General features: G+C 41.0%; 1 protein-coding gene across 1 annotated transcript in view; it reads left to right on the top strand.

Annotated features, from left to right (window-relative positions):
• Nucleotides 1-2,996: 2,996 nt before the first annotated feature.
• Nucleotides 2,997-14,120, top strand: part of TESK2 (testis associated actin remodelling kinase 2) — a 148,606-nt gene continuing 137,482 nt past the window's right edge. Inside the window, exon 1 of the mRNA XM_060231721.1 lies at nucleotides 2,997-3,298. The gene's annotated coding sequence lies outside the window, so the exon portion shown is untranslated. The remainder of the gene's footprint in view (nucleotides 3,299-14,120) is intronic.

Genomic DNA, 14,120 nt, shown 5'->3' with positions numbered 1-14,120 from the left:
GAAAGGAAGCTAGGTTAAAATACAGAACATTAGCTTGTGAAGAGATTATGAGATGTCCAGACTTCACATGCAGACTATTGGAATGCATTCCATGTAGCCGAAGACCATTTGGAAGTTGCAATGGTATAACATGACAGCTCAGTTGCTGATTGGGACTAGCCACTGGAGTGCTATTATACCAGTATGAATCAAGAGCATTTCATTGGTTTACTGGTTTAAATGGTTTTAATGGTTTTATGAATGTTTATTTAATGGTTTAAATGGTTTTAATGGTTTTATGAATGTTTATCCGTTTTAGATGTATTTAAATGGTTTTAATGGTTTAAATGGTTTAATGGTTTTAGATGTATTTAAATGGTTTATGAATATGTGTGTTTGATGTGTTGGTATGTTTGTGGAAGAGCACCTCATTTCGTTGCTCTCTTTTTGTTGAGAACAATGACAATAAATTCATCTATCTATCTATCTATCTATCTATCTATCTATCTATCTATCTATCTATCTATCTATCTATCTATCTATCTATCTATCTATCTGTCTGTCTGTCTGTTAGTTTCTAGATATAATTCATATCGCTTTTAGAGCTCTGAATGATGGTGACCTCAACAAATGTCCTCTCTCATATGTGGTGTGCCCCTGCCCCCATTTCTTAGCTCAGTGTTTAGAAGGCTCAGTAGTGGAGCATCTGCTTGGCATGTGGACAGTCCCAGGTTCAATCCTTGGCATCTTTAGTTAAGGTTGTCATAGGTAATGTGAAAGACCTTGACCTAAGATCCTAGACAGCTGCTGCCAGTCTGAGTAGACAGTGCTGATTTTGATAGAGCAATGTTACGATTCAGCATGGCAGCTTTATGTATCTTAAAGAGACACTTCTGGCACCATGGCCATAAGAAGCTAGACTGTTAACTACAATTGACTGGATATATTTTCAGTGGCAGAAATAGTAATTTTGAAACCCTTCCCTTGGTGGTATCACCAAAGCTTCCTCATTGCTGGTGTTCAGGTATGTGATCAGAACATATTTGTTCGTTGAGGCTTCTGGAAAAGTGTTTAGAGCTGCTGACTTTTATATATTTGGCATGATTAGATTCTGCTTGATTGGTGTTTTTATTGTGGTTTTAGTGTTTGTATATTTGTTACTGGATATTACTTTACTGTGAGCCACCTGGTGGGTCTGTTCCAGACCAAATGGCAGGGTACAATCTGCTACACAACTGTGCAACAGCCCTGACAACCCCCCCCCAAAAGTCTTGATTCCACATATAGTAAATGGAATTCCATTTGTAAAGTATATTAAAGAGAGCCCTTGTGGTGCAGTCATTAGAATATCAGACTATGTCCAGGGAGACATGAGACAGCCATGATCATTGAGCCTTGTCTCAGCTTAACCTATCTCAAGGGTTGGTAAGGAAGACGAAACAAAGGACATCTCCCCAAGCTCCTGAGAGGAAGTGGGTGGGTGATAAAAACAGATGGTCACCCACCTGTTTGGTGTAGTGGTTAAGTGTGCAGACTCTTATCTGGGAGAACCGGGTTTGATTCCCCACTCCTCCACTTGCACCTGCTGGAATGGCCTTGGGTCAGCCATAGCTCTGGCAGAGGCTGTCCTTGAAAGGGCAGCAGCTGTGAGAGCCCTCTCCAGCCCCACCCACCTCACAGGGTGTTTGTTGTGGGGGAGGAAGGTAAAGGAGATTGTGAGCCGCTCTGAGACTCTTCGGAGTGGAGGGCGGGATATAAATCCAATATCTTCTTCTTCTTCACCTCTAGAGGTGAATTGTACCAGCTAATTCAAAGCATAATTTATTTAAAAGAGCCTTATATCATTTTTAGGTAATAGTCAAATAGGACTTGTATATATACTATAACCATAACTGTGTTAATTAGCAGTTGTATGTCATGAAAATGTATATCTTGAATAAAACTTTGTTGGTCTAAAAGTTGCCACTGGACTCAAACTTTGTTCTGCTGCTTCAAACCAACACAGCTACCCACCTGAATCTAAATGAAACCATGGTAGGCAATATTCATTGCATATTGGAATGTATTTCTCTGATCTGCTGACAGAGGAGTCTGCACAATCATTCACCTCACCTCAAAGAAAAGTATGCAGTTATCTCCATGCTTGCAAGGAAATGGATGGAATGTAACAACAGGGTCTCAGTTAATTAGCAATACACAATTAATTTTATTTATTTGATCAAATTTATATCCTGCCCTCCCCTAACAGGCCCCTAACAATTAATACATTTACACATCAGTCTTCTATTTTGACATATTTGCTTCACTGTGGTTTTCCCCCTCTAAATCCAAACAAATGATGACCATATAAACTTAGTTTGTTATTCCCATTTGGTCTTTGCATCTGTTAAAACATATTTATTATGTTGTGTGCTAATTAGCTGTTCACGCTTTGCCTATATGTATGGACTGTTAACTTCCATTTCAGTGATCTGAGGGAGTGTGCATGCCCATTAAAACTTATACCTTGAAAAAAAACTTTGTTGGTGTTAAAGGTGACACTGGACTCAAACTTTGTTCTAACTGAAACGCTGTCATCTGTCTCTGTGTTTCACACATGAAATCATGAAAGACTCCTGCCTGCTACAATTAACTGTTGACAGCTGTAAAGGCCCATTCCTGAGAAGGAGTAACCATTTTTGAATTGGCTCTTATTCCTCTCTTTCCCTGGCAAGATATTTTCATTGGCCCGATGTCCTGCTTATTATCCTCCTTCAGTGGATGGCCAATGGGTCTGAAGCGCCCCTAGTAACCTACCCTGTCGTCTCTCCGCCCTTGCGTTGGCTTCAACCAGGACTGTTGTTGTGCGCGAGTCAAAGCTGGCCTGTCAATCAAGCGTTCTTTCCCTAACCGAAAGATCGCCGAGACTTCTACGGTGTCCATGTCTCAATATGATTAGCGCCAGGAGCCGCCCATCAAACTCACAGCTACGTGGATTGGCGAGTATCGCTAAAGAGAGGCGGGTCCCACCCCTCAGTCCCCGTGGTGGCTTCCAGCCAGGCAGGCGACTCAGTTGGTCGGTGGCGGCTGATGGGCTGAGTGGGGCGTACGCGCGTTCGTTCTTTTCCTCGGAGCGGTGGGTCGGTGGAGGGCCTGAGGCCTTGCGGTGCAGTTCTTGCTGGGAGTAGTCGGATTTGCGTTCTCTCTGTGCCCGGACGTTTGAGCACAGAGTAATAGAGCTCCTTCCCGGCCGCTTTGCCTGCGGAGACCTCGGCTTCGCTTAAGGGGCGTGTGAATATGAGCTGTGTGTGGGATCCACCGCACCTCCTCCTGGAGGAAGGTAAATAAAGGGGAGTGGTGGGGTGATTGTGAGCGACCGCGGGGGAGGGCTGTGTGAGTACGAGTTCCATGGTGTACATAAGGCAAGAATTGTAGGAGGATTAGTGGGCCAGTGTGTGCAGAGAATTAAGTGGACGTGGTCCCATAAAGCGGCGAATCTTCAGGAATGTGCCCCTCTCTTTTGTGCTGATGCTGGGGAGCGTGAGGATTCGGGTAACTTCCTGGGAATGCAAAACGTGAGACTGGAAAATTGACACCTCCACCAACTGAGGAGAGCGTTTTGAAGTGAAGCGTGAGTACAGACTGTCGTGGAAAAGCACGGTCACTAGGGCGAGGGAATCTTTTTTTAGCTTGGCAGCACTTAGAGTAACTTATTTCTCCCGTGTAATTCTTATCGTTATACCATGTGAAACAAATACCGGACTCTTACAGGAGGCCATAGCCAAAGATGGACACCTGTCTGGGGGCGTGAGAGAAAGAAGGTGAGAGAGCAAGAAGGAAGGAGATGATTTCTGTGTCTTACCTTTGCATCTCTCCCTCTTGCCTTGGAACCCAATTGCTATCACTATTACTTATGCAAATAATGATACACAGCAACTTATTGCTTGCGCATACCAAGCAGGTACTTGTGCTTGCACAGTTTTTGGATGAAAGGTGTGACTAAGACTATTGAATGTCATTTAATCCACAGTTCTGCTACTGTTTTTAGGTGACTGCTTCTCTCACAAAAGGGCACTTCGACCTCAATTAAAAAAAATGAATGCTTACTGTACTGGTTTAATTATTTTGTCTCTTTTTCCTTGTGGACTTGCTTAAGATACACTTGTGTTGGGTTTCTTTTAATAAAGAAATATTTTTAATGCAAACTGTTATTACTGTATTGGTATATGAGATAATATGGAGTGAGGGTTGATTTCCCCCCCTCCATTATCACTCAGGTACTTTAGTTTATTTGAAAGTTATTTCAGCTTTATTCTCTGATACTACTAGAGTTGTTCCTGTAGTTCTTGTAAAGCTCTCTTGAGTGAAATTATTAGTCTTCCAGATATGAATAGAAAGCCAGATCTTTAACTTTAGAAAAAATATTTTATGGTCAACATGAAATTCTGGTTCCATGTTGACTTGTTGATCTGCAAAGTAAATAGTTTTTTTAGTTTTACAGCTTGGATAAGGCCTATTTAGGAAGTTCTCTAACAATGGTGAATACATAATAAATACTTCCATTATTTGTTCTTGTCTTGACAAGGTGAGCATTGTGTAATTGTGAATAAAACATATGGCAGTCTGGCCTTTTGAATGTCACAAATGTTCAGCTTTTATTCGTGCTACTTTGCTTTATCTTCCATTTTCAGTGTAAAGATCTGAGTATCAATGTACAGAATGCATATATAGTGAGCCTTTATCATGTTTGACATGAGATGTATTTGTTTTCTGAATAACTTTACTGTTAATATAAGCATATTTAAAGATTACAGAGGATGGATGGTGAAAATGATAATAGAAGGACCATCTAACTTTGATATGTCTTTGAAAAAACAAATACATTATGTCCAAAAATTTCAAAGAGCAAGTTAACAGCTTATTATAAATGTTATGCACAAATTTAATGTTTGTTGTAAATAAGCTTTTATGTGCCATATGTGTACTGTCACATACGTAGTAAGATTGAGAACAAAGTTGGTACAAGGTAATTGTGGTGCCTGTAATATTTCGTCCTTAATCTGAAAATTGTTTTGTTACTGTTCATACTCTAAAAATGGCTATTAACTTTAGTTCCTAATATTGGGGGGGGGGGGAATCATAATGATAATAAGATATAGCATCTTTTAAAAAGGACTTACTTGTGTTAAGCATAGCATAGAGCCATTATGTGTTGGTATTCTGGTTTTTGTACTAAAGTATTCCTTGGATATGCATGCAGTTTTGCACTTTGTGCACTGTTTTGCAAATGAATGCAAATATGACTTCAAGCGGAAATATCTTTGTGTAGAGGATTGGTAATGTAAATCATTGGTGGGCTAGCTTCTGTTTTGTGTAGCCTGCTCTTTAAAAAAACAATGAGGACACTAATGATGCACTGATACGTTTTTTAAGTTTACAAAGCAAGAGTGCATGCTTAGGATCGCTTCACATTTAAAGCATAATTAGTTGGTGTTAAAGGTCCTGATATGTGCCCTTGCTTAAGAATATAAACTGAGAAACCTTTAACGGTCTTTGAGTGTTTAGTACTCGATACTTAGTAACTGATAAAATAAGTGTTTTAGTAACTGATAAAAAATGATTCAAGGATAAAACAGTGGAGGTGAGAATGGTGTAAGCTGCTTTGGGTCCCCATGGAGGGGGAAGGTGAAGTATAAAATAAGTTGGAGGTATACTGTCTCTGAAATTGGAGGTATACTGCATTTTGGAGCTATTATAGCTAGTTATTATTGATCTGCTTTTAATTTCTAACTAATACTTAAGCTTTCCTGGGGCTAGAGCACATATTTTATCTGTCATGAATAACTTAGTGTTCCTACTTTGGAAATGGGAGCTGTTCACACTACTGCTCAGTCAGCTTTATCCGAAGCAAAAGTAGTATTCAGTCAGAGAGCCACCCAAGGTATCACATGTGAACTACTGGGCAGAAGAACAAACTTCTTATGCTTCACTCTGCCTAGAAATCTGCCTTTGAGGAAATTGATCAACATTCAGTCCATCTTTGATGAAGTTCACCTTGGTAATAATTCAGGAGTTATAAACCTTAATATTATAAAGAAAGAACTCAGTTTGGTGGTCGAATAAATGTGTCTCGACTGGTTGCTTCTGTGATCCTGTTCTTTTTGTCAAGATTTCCTGGTGTGAAGGCCATTTCAGATGACTTCTTAAAAGGCAGCTTTTCTTTTGCATAGTTTGCTGCAGTCCAGCGTTGGTGGAGCAATTTCCTGTACCCATGCAGTGGATAAAAGTGAGTTGCGCAGTAGTAAGATTGCCTGTTCACTGTTTCTTTAAATGAAGGATGAGTGCTTCCCACTTCTGGAGAGGGGAAAGTATGCAGAATATGGTTAAAGTGTTGCAGAATTATAAGGCAGGGGAAGAGGGTGTTTCTTGCTGGTGTTTGCAAATTTAGCATCTAAACACTTCTAGAATAGTACTTCTAGAATAGGAAGTGAACAACCTCAGTATATCATATGCACTGTTGGCAACCAGATGAGAAAAACAATCACAGTGTCCCAATGATGATATCTTGTAGTTTATTAGTATATAACTGATTTCCTTGTACTGGAGATGCAGGCTGAGAAAATATAATTTGTGACAACTTTGTATTCCCTTGTACAAAAGAAAGATGTCTAGAATAGTTCTTAAGGATGCATTCTGCATATTAAAAGATGAATGCTCACCAGTTTTAAGGTGCCACAATTGTACTTTCCACTATAAATCTATTGCTATGTCACTCATTTTACAGTAGTTCACCTGTGGAAGAACAGAATAAACTGTTAAGTTGTATTACCTCTTTTTAAAAGAATCGTTGTACAGAACCACATTAATCTCTTTGGTTGGAGCATGTTAAAATGCTTGTGTTGCTTAAGGTGTACCTTTCCACCTTACAGGTTTTTTAGCCGATTGTTGTTTGAGAAATACTCAAATTTGCATTGTTAGCTGAAATGCGAGAGGATCGTATGCCAATAAAATTACTGAACTGTAAGAGGACAGAAGTGTTTTAAATAGAGGTCTGCAGTGGTTTTTGATCACATTTTCATAGAAGATCTTTTTTGTGACTTATTGTTAGTTTCTGATATCCGGTAACTTGAAAAATAAAAGCTGACAATGACTGTTCCTTGTGATAATGAGTAACAAAGCACTATCTGTCTAACTTCCTTATCCACAGGACTGAATAGGCTTCTGATCTGACTTTCTCTTTCCAGCGCTTCTAACTTCCCTTTGGCTTAGAGATAAATCCCTTTGTGGACTTGTGATTTGTTTATATTGATGGTATTCCTACAGATATTGATTCCTTTAGGTTTGGGCTGCATCAGTCATATACGTGTTTACTCAGAAGTAAACCTTGCTGTTTTTATTTCCTCTCAAATAACCATGCATAGAATGTTGCTGATGGTGCAGTTGCAGTTGGTTCTTGTATAGAGAGAGCCAGTTTGGTGTAGTGCAGGGGTGTTCAAACTTGCTTAATGCAAGAGCCTCATAGAATAAACATCAGATGTTTGAGAGCTGTAAGACAAGGAAGGAAGGAAAGCGACTAGATGAGGGAGAGGTGGAAAGAAAACAACTTTAAATCCATTCTCCAAGCTGCCAACTGTCTTGGCTTGGAGAAGTGAGTTAGAGAGACAAATGTCTTTTCCAAGCTGGCCATTGGGGTGGTGGGGGCTTTGAGAGCCACACAAAATGTGTGAAAGACCCATATGTGGCTCCCAAGCCACAGTTTGGCTACCCCTGGTGTAGTGGTTAAGTGTGTGGACTCTTAGCTGGGAGAACTGAGTTTGATTCCCCAGTCTTTCACATGCAGCTGTTGGAATGACCTTGGGTCAGTCATAACTCTCTCAGCTGCTCTACTGAAGAGCAGTTCTGGAGAGCTCTCTCAGCTCCACCTACCTCACAGGGTGTCTATTGTGGGGAGGGAAAGGGAAAGGAGATTGTAAATCACTCTGAGGCTCCAAGTGAAGGGCAGGGTATAAATCCAATCTCTTCTTCTAGTGCAAAAAAACAAGACAACTGGTGTAGTGGGAGAATTAATTTTAATTCACCTTGGAGACCCTTCCGCATTTTGCATATGCTTCATCAGGGAAATCTGTAAGATAGTCTGAATAGCTCCCAGGTTGTTGTTGGAACTGTTCAGACTATGATAATTCACAGATCACCCTGATGAACCTTATGTAAAATGTGTAGACATCTCAGAGCTGAAATAAAATTTTACAACTGCACTAATTCTCTCTCTTTTTTCTTTTGCTCTGTTTTGGTGTGGCATTTCTTGCTACTTGTATATAGTACCATGCAGGGCTTTTTTTTTTTAGCAGGAACTCCTTTGTGTATTAGGCCACACACTCCTTATGTAGCCAATCCTCCTAGAGCTTACAGTAGGCCCTGTACGAACAGCCCTGTAAGCTCTTGGAGGATTGGCTGCATCAGGGGTGTGTGGCCTAATATGCAAAAGAGTTCCTGCTATAAAAAAGCCTTGGTACCATGTAGTGTTGAAGGCTTTACCCAAAGCATTGGTGTTAAGAATGTAAGAGAAGCCTTGTGTTAATGAGAATGGGCTGTGGATGTGTTCCAGTAAAATTGACTTTTCTTGGTGGTATAAAGCAGTGTTTCTCAACCTTTTTCTGACTGCGGCCCCTTCCGACCTTGTTTTCTTGTGGTCCCCTGTCCTACTGGTATAAAGCTATCTATTTTATATGCCAATAAAGGTGTTGAAATTAGCTATTTCAGTGTTTTGTTTGTAAATAGCCTGCTTCGGCAGGGAGGGCAGGATACAAATCAAATAAATAAATAAAATAAACAAATAAGCATAAACCACACAAAATGCACACATGCAGTTCTTATTGGGAAACTGAAATTTTACGTATGTTTGCAACTACAAACTAAAATCATTTCTCAGAAATAAAACAGTGTCAGAACATCTGAACAAACACAAATGAAAAATGATGTCTGATCCCAACAGATCTTTACAATGAGAAGCAACTGAACATGGCAACCGCGAAAGGAACAGCAAACACAATGGCTAAAAATACCTGAAGATTACATGCAGGACTCTTGCATGTGGCAACATACCTCTTTTCACAGTAATACTTGTGTAACTCTAATTTAATTAAAAGAGGGATACCAAAGAAAACTTTTCTTTTCAGTTAAGAACTAAGGGAGGCCAAGTATTTGACAATGTGATCCCACCTTGATTAACATGTAACAGTTCAGGCCTGCTGTGTTCGACGAGACCAGGGGCTCAGTCCTTTCTGACTTCTATAGTCCCTTGAAGGTGAACACACTTGCAGCTCTGCGCTGTCTTGTCCTGTCTGTTCCTCCTTTCAAGAGTTCCATGTAGCCCTGGCCTATGAATACATGCTTTTATAATAAAGCTGGAGGGCAGTTTAGGCCCTCCAATAACTCTCAGAAGATTCATGTAACATCCATTATAAACATTCACAACAACAATCAAAATACAAGCTGATAGCCAATTAACATAAGTGTAAGGAATTCTTATGCCTAGAATATAAAATATGTAGGTTTATGACAAAATCTGGAGTCCTTCAGGCTACCAAATAACTCTGGGGAAATTGCGCTTTTTCTTCCTGATACGGAGTACCCCTGCTCTTTAGCTCCCCTAGTGGACTCAGGGTTACACTTGCATGAAGAAACTACACGACACACTGTCTTTTCTGTTTTCTTTTCTTGGTCACGTCTCTGTTTTCTTCATTTCTCATTTCCCTCTGTGGCCCCCTAGTCTCGTGCCATGCCCCCCCCCCCATTTATGCAGTTTTAACCTGTGGCCCCCTGGGGGGCCATATGGCCCCAGCTTGAGAACCATTGGTGTAAAGGAAAGATGGGACGCAATGAGACTATAGCAGGTTGAATTTGGGATATAATGCACTAGGATTCTCATTAGAGTTGAGAAAATTGGTCAAATGGCCCATCTAGCTCTAGTATGCCCCTGTATAAATATCAGCCCCCCCCCCCCTTATTGCATTATGGCAGTATCTCATAGCAGCTTGCATGCCATGTATGTGTAGGTACTCCCTCCTCCACATGCATCTACCAAAAAAACCCCTATTATTCTCTTCCCGATGAATATATATGGCCTCTTTCTCATTGCCATATTTGAACATGAATATAAAAGTAAAGGAATTCAGAATGAATGTAAGTGTGATTATCTAGTTCTCAAACAAGCCTGTGAGATAGGTAAGGTTGCAAGTCTCTGACTAGCCTAAAGTCACACACCAAAGCTCAGTGACTAAGTGAGCAATTGAACCTGGAGCTCCCTGGTCTTGCGTCCAAATATGTAATTTTTTTTCCTCCCAAGGACTGCCTGTTGTATAAGGCGTAGTGACCCTGGGTGTGCAGTAGTGCTTTTTCATTCAGTTTGCACAGTGTAGAGTACAAGAGAGATTCACAGGCCCCTGTATATTGGCTGACCACAGATGCTGTGTTTGTGTCATGGTGAAGGAGGGAGGTTCAAACAGGCTGGTTAGGAAGGACACAGGTGTGTGTCACGCTGAATGGCGTATTTTGTGCCTCCTTTATTCACTGAGTCCTGCCTCTTTAAGCTCAAGGCAGAAGTGAGGGAGAGCTACATAGGAAGTGATCTGATAAAAAGAAAATGTGGATTTTTGTCTTTTTGTAGAGCAGTGAAGAAACATGTTGGGAATAAATTAATTGAAAGGGAATTAAGTCAGTGGCTTGTTTGGGGTTCAGACCCCACCTCTGTCATGTATTGAATTTGAGCTCTTAAACAAATTACTTGTGTCTCAATCACTGGCTTGCTTGCTGTAAGATGGATGTTATGTTGTAATTAGAAACGTGGGAGTAATGGAGTGTCCGTGTTTTGGAATGATTGCAGACATCACCCCTCTTTTTTGCTGTCTTCTAGTCTTCCACTGTAATAGTGCCCAATTCAACAGTATTCAGCATGATTGATACCCATGGATGCCATAGTGCCCACTGGCTTTTTGAGTTGTGGGGATGAAATCCAAAGGGTCTTGAATGTAACAGAAAACATGGGGATATTTGGATCAATTTGTTAACTGATCAATGATTCAGCTATCTCATCCTAGACATGCATGTCACAGCTGTGCATCCTTAGTTTGCTGACTTATGTCTTTGGTCTTGACAGCCTCTCTCTTTGATCATACAGGGAGCAAGCCCTCCCCTTTCTTTGCAAAGTGAAACCAAAGGACAACTCTTATCCCTTCCCTCAGGCTCCTTAGTGGAGGAGGTGCTTCAAAAGAGCCAAGGAAGCTTTTGCATCTGTATGGAACCAATCTTCCTTCATAATAGGAAGACATGACTTGGAGCCTTTCAGTGTTTTGGGAATGGTTCCACCCCAGCGCAATCACTTTTGGTGGTTCACTCTGCTCATGACCTGAGTTCGATCCCGGCGGAAGCTGGGTTCAGGTAGCCAGCTCAAGGTTGACTCAGCCTTCCATCCTTCCAAGGTCGGTAAAATGAGTACCCAGCTTGCTGGGGGGAAAGTGTAGATGACTGGGGAAGGCAATGGCAAACCACCCCATAAAAAGTCTACCATGTAAATGTCATGATGTAATGTCACCCCAGAGTCGGAAACGACTGGTGCTTGCATGGGGGACTACCTTTACCTTTTAAAAACTATTTTTCTAAAGTTATTTAAGTGCCTGCAGGCTCAACAAGACAAGGGATCCTTGGCCCAGTCAAGTACTTTTGAGTTTCTTTGAAAAGAAGAACAGAGGTTGAGAGCAGCAGTGTCTTTTTTGTTTCAGAAGAACAGCATCTTTGAACGTGGAGGATTCATTTAGCTACTTTGGCTGATAAGTGGGGCTTCAATGGGCAGAGTTGGAGTGAAGCAGGTAGGAGAAGCTTAGAGAAGATGCAATGAAAGTCGTTTTGTAGGAAGACCTGTAGCAGCCCCCTTTTTGGAGCTGCTACTCATGGTGTACAAGCTAGTTCCTTTTTGCCTTAGTTGCCGTAGTTAAAGATGTAACATTGCTGGATGCTTTAAAGTCATGTTGAAACCTGGAAATTTGCAGGAAATGAACTATATATTATTTGATCTAAATCTTACAGCTTTAAGAGCATAAAATACATTGTTTTGTTTGTTTATTTAAATTATTTCTAGCCTGCCTTTTTCCAGATGGACCCAAATGTTCAGTATGCTTATGAAATGTAAAACTATGTTTTCACTTTAAGCAGTAATAACCAGTGTAATTGGAATTAGAGAGGAGCAGCAGACTGATATATCCTTAAACAGCTTAAGCACATCTCAGTTTAAGCACATTTTAGTTTTTATCAATTAGGAAAATAAGGAGACTGAACAGTTGAAACCAAAACCACTAACAAAGGAAGGTTTGTTGTTGTTGTTATTTGTCCTCCTTTCTGTATACTCAGCATTATTCAAATCAGTAGAAACTCATATTTTGGAAAAGCTCTGAAAATAAACATTACTGTTGATTTTCAACCATAGTTGCAGGAATCGTTAATATTTTGAAGTGCTTTTACAGCAGATGATCTTTAATAGTTCAAACAGAGTGCTTTGACAGTGCTTCTTTTACCATACTACATATTATCTTACATTGTTCTACATTTATTAACTAATATATATTTGAAGGAGGTAAAGGACAACTAAAACATTTTTTTGAAATTTCACCGTAAACATTTCATTTTAGAAGAGAAAATATATCATGAGACATATTTACATTTTCCACTGGAAAAAGTTGCTGAGGCAGAAAAATAAATGTGCTATTTGTCCCATTTGTGTTTTGATTCTTCCCACCAAATGTACATGCTCTCCCAGCTTGTTCATTTTTCCACCTGGTTTTCATATAGTCTCTACATATGCCCCCTCACTCAGCTGGCAGAGTTTTGGGCTTGCATGGCACCAGTACACCTATGACACGCAGATGTATCTGCTATTGGACAGCCACCCCAGATACCGCCTCACAAAATCTGGCCGTAGGTTTGGAGGCCAGGATGGAATGGTTTAAAAAGAGCAGGTTGAGACTGAATCAGACAAAGATGGAGGTTCTGTGGATGGGGGAGGGGAGCCTCATGGCTCAGGCTCAGATTACCAGTTCTTGATGGGACTCCATTGGTACCAGCACAGTCCATCAAGAGCTTGGATGTGACTCTGGATGCCCCCCTGAATATGGAGGCCCAGGTCACACACAGAGCCAGGTTGGCATTCTTCCATCTACGCCAGACTCGGCAGCTGGTCCCTTTCCTGTTGTGCCCGGACCTAGATACAGTAATCCATGCAATAGTCATCTCCAGGCTAGACTTGTTTTATGCTGATCTGCCCTTGGGTTTGATCTGGAAGCTTCAACTGATCCAGAACATGGTGGTGCAAATTCTGACTGTGCATATTGCGCAGAATGTGCATATTGAACCTGTGCTACACTGGCTTCCTTTGGAGCACCGAGTCAAGTTCAGGGTTTTGACCTTTAAGGTCTTGAGTGGTCTGAGACTGATGAATCTGTGGGACTGCCTCCTCCAGTATACCCCAGGAGAGCATTACGCTCCTTGGATAACAACCTGCTGGTGATCCCTGGCCCCAGAATTATCTAGCTATCCTCAACCAGTGCCAGGGCTTTGTCAGTCCTGGCCCCAACCTGGTGGAACTCTCTGTCAAATAACATCAAATCCAAGCTGGACCTAATGCAATTCTGCAGGGCCTGTAAGGCAAAGATGTTCTGCCAAGCATTTGATTGAGGGCAGTGACAGTTACATCATGGCTGACACACTTCTTTGCTCTCCATCCCCTTTGATTGACTTAATTCCTCTTCCCCATATCCATGAGGTGCCCACAGGCTGGAAATGGGGGGAAATGGTAGTTTTTCCTTTTGACTTTAAACTAATGCATTATATGTTTTGATATTAATTTTATGGTTTACTCCTTTTATAATGCTGTACATCACCTAGAGCCCCGCAACTGTGGGAATTAGGCTGTTCATAATAAATTGGTAGATACAGAAGGTTTTCTTTTTGGTATTTTTGTATTTTGTGTGTGTGTTTACATGTAAGGACCTGGAGGATATTCAGAGAGGTGGCTGAATAAAGCCTGCCCCTGTTCTCCCGACTGCTGGTATTTCTAGGAGATCTCCCATCTAAGTACTTGCCAGAGTCAACCCTGCTTGGCTTCTGAGATCTGA

The sequence above is a fragment of the Heteronotia binoei genome, chromosome 2 (genome assembly GCF_032191835.1).
Source record: "Heteronotia binoei isolate CCM8104 ecotype False Entrance Well chromosome 2, APGP_CSIRO_Hbin_v1, whole genome shotgun sequence".
NCBI classification, from domain to species: domain Eukaryota; kingdom Metazoa; phylum Chordata; class Lepidosauria; order Squamata; family Gekkonidae; genus Heteronotia; species Heteronotia binoei.
The sequence above is the reverse complement of the archived record's forward strand: the minus strand, read 5'-3'. Positions and strand labels throughout refer to the sequence as shown.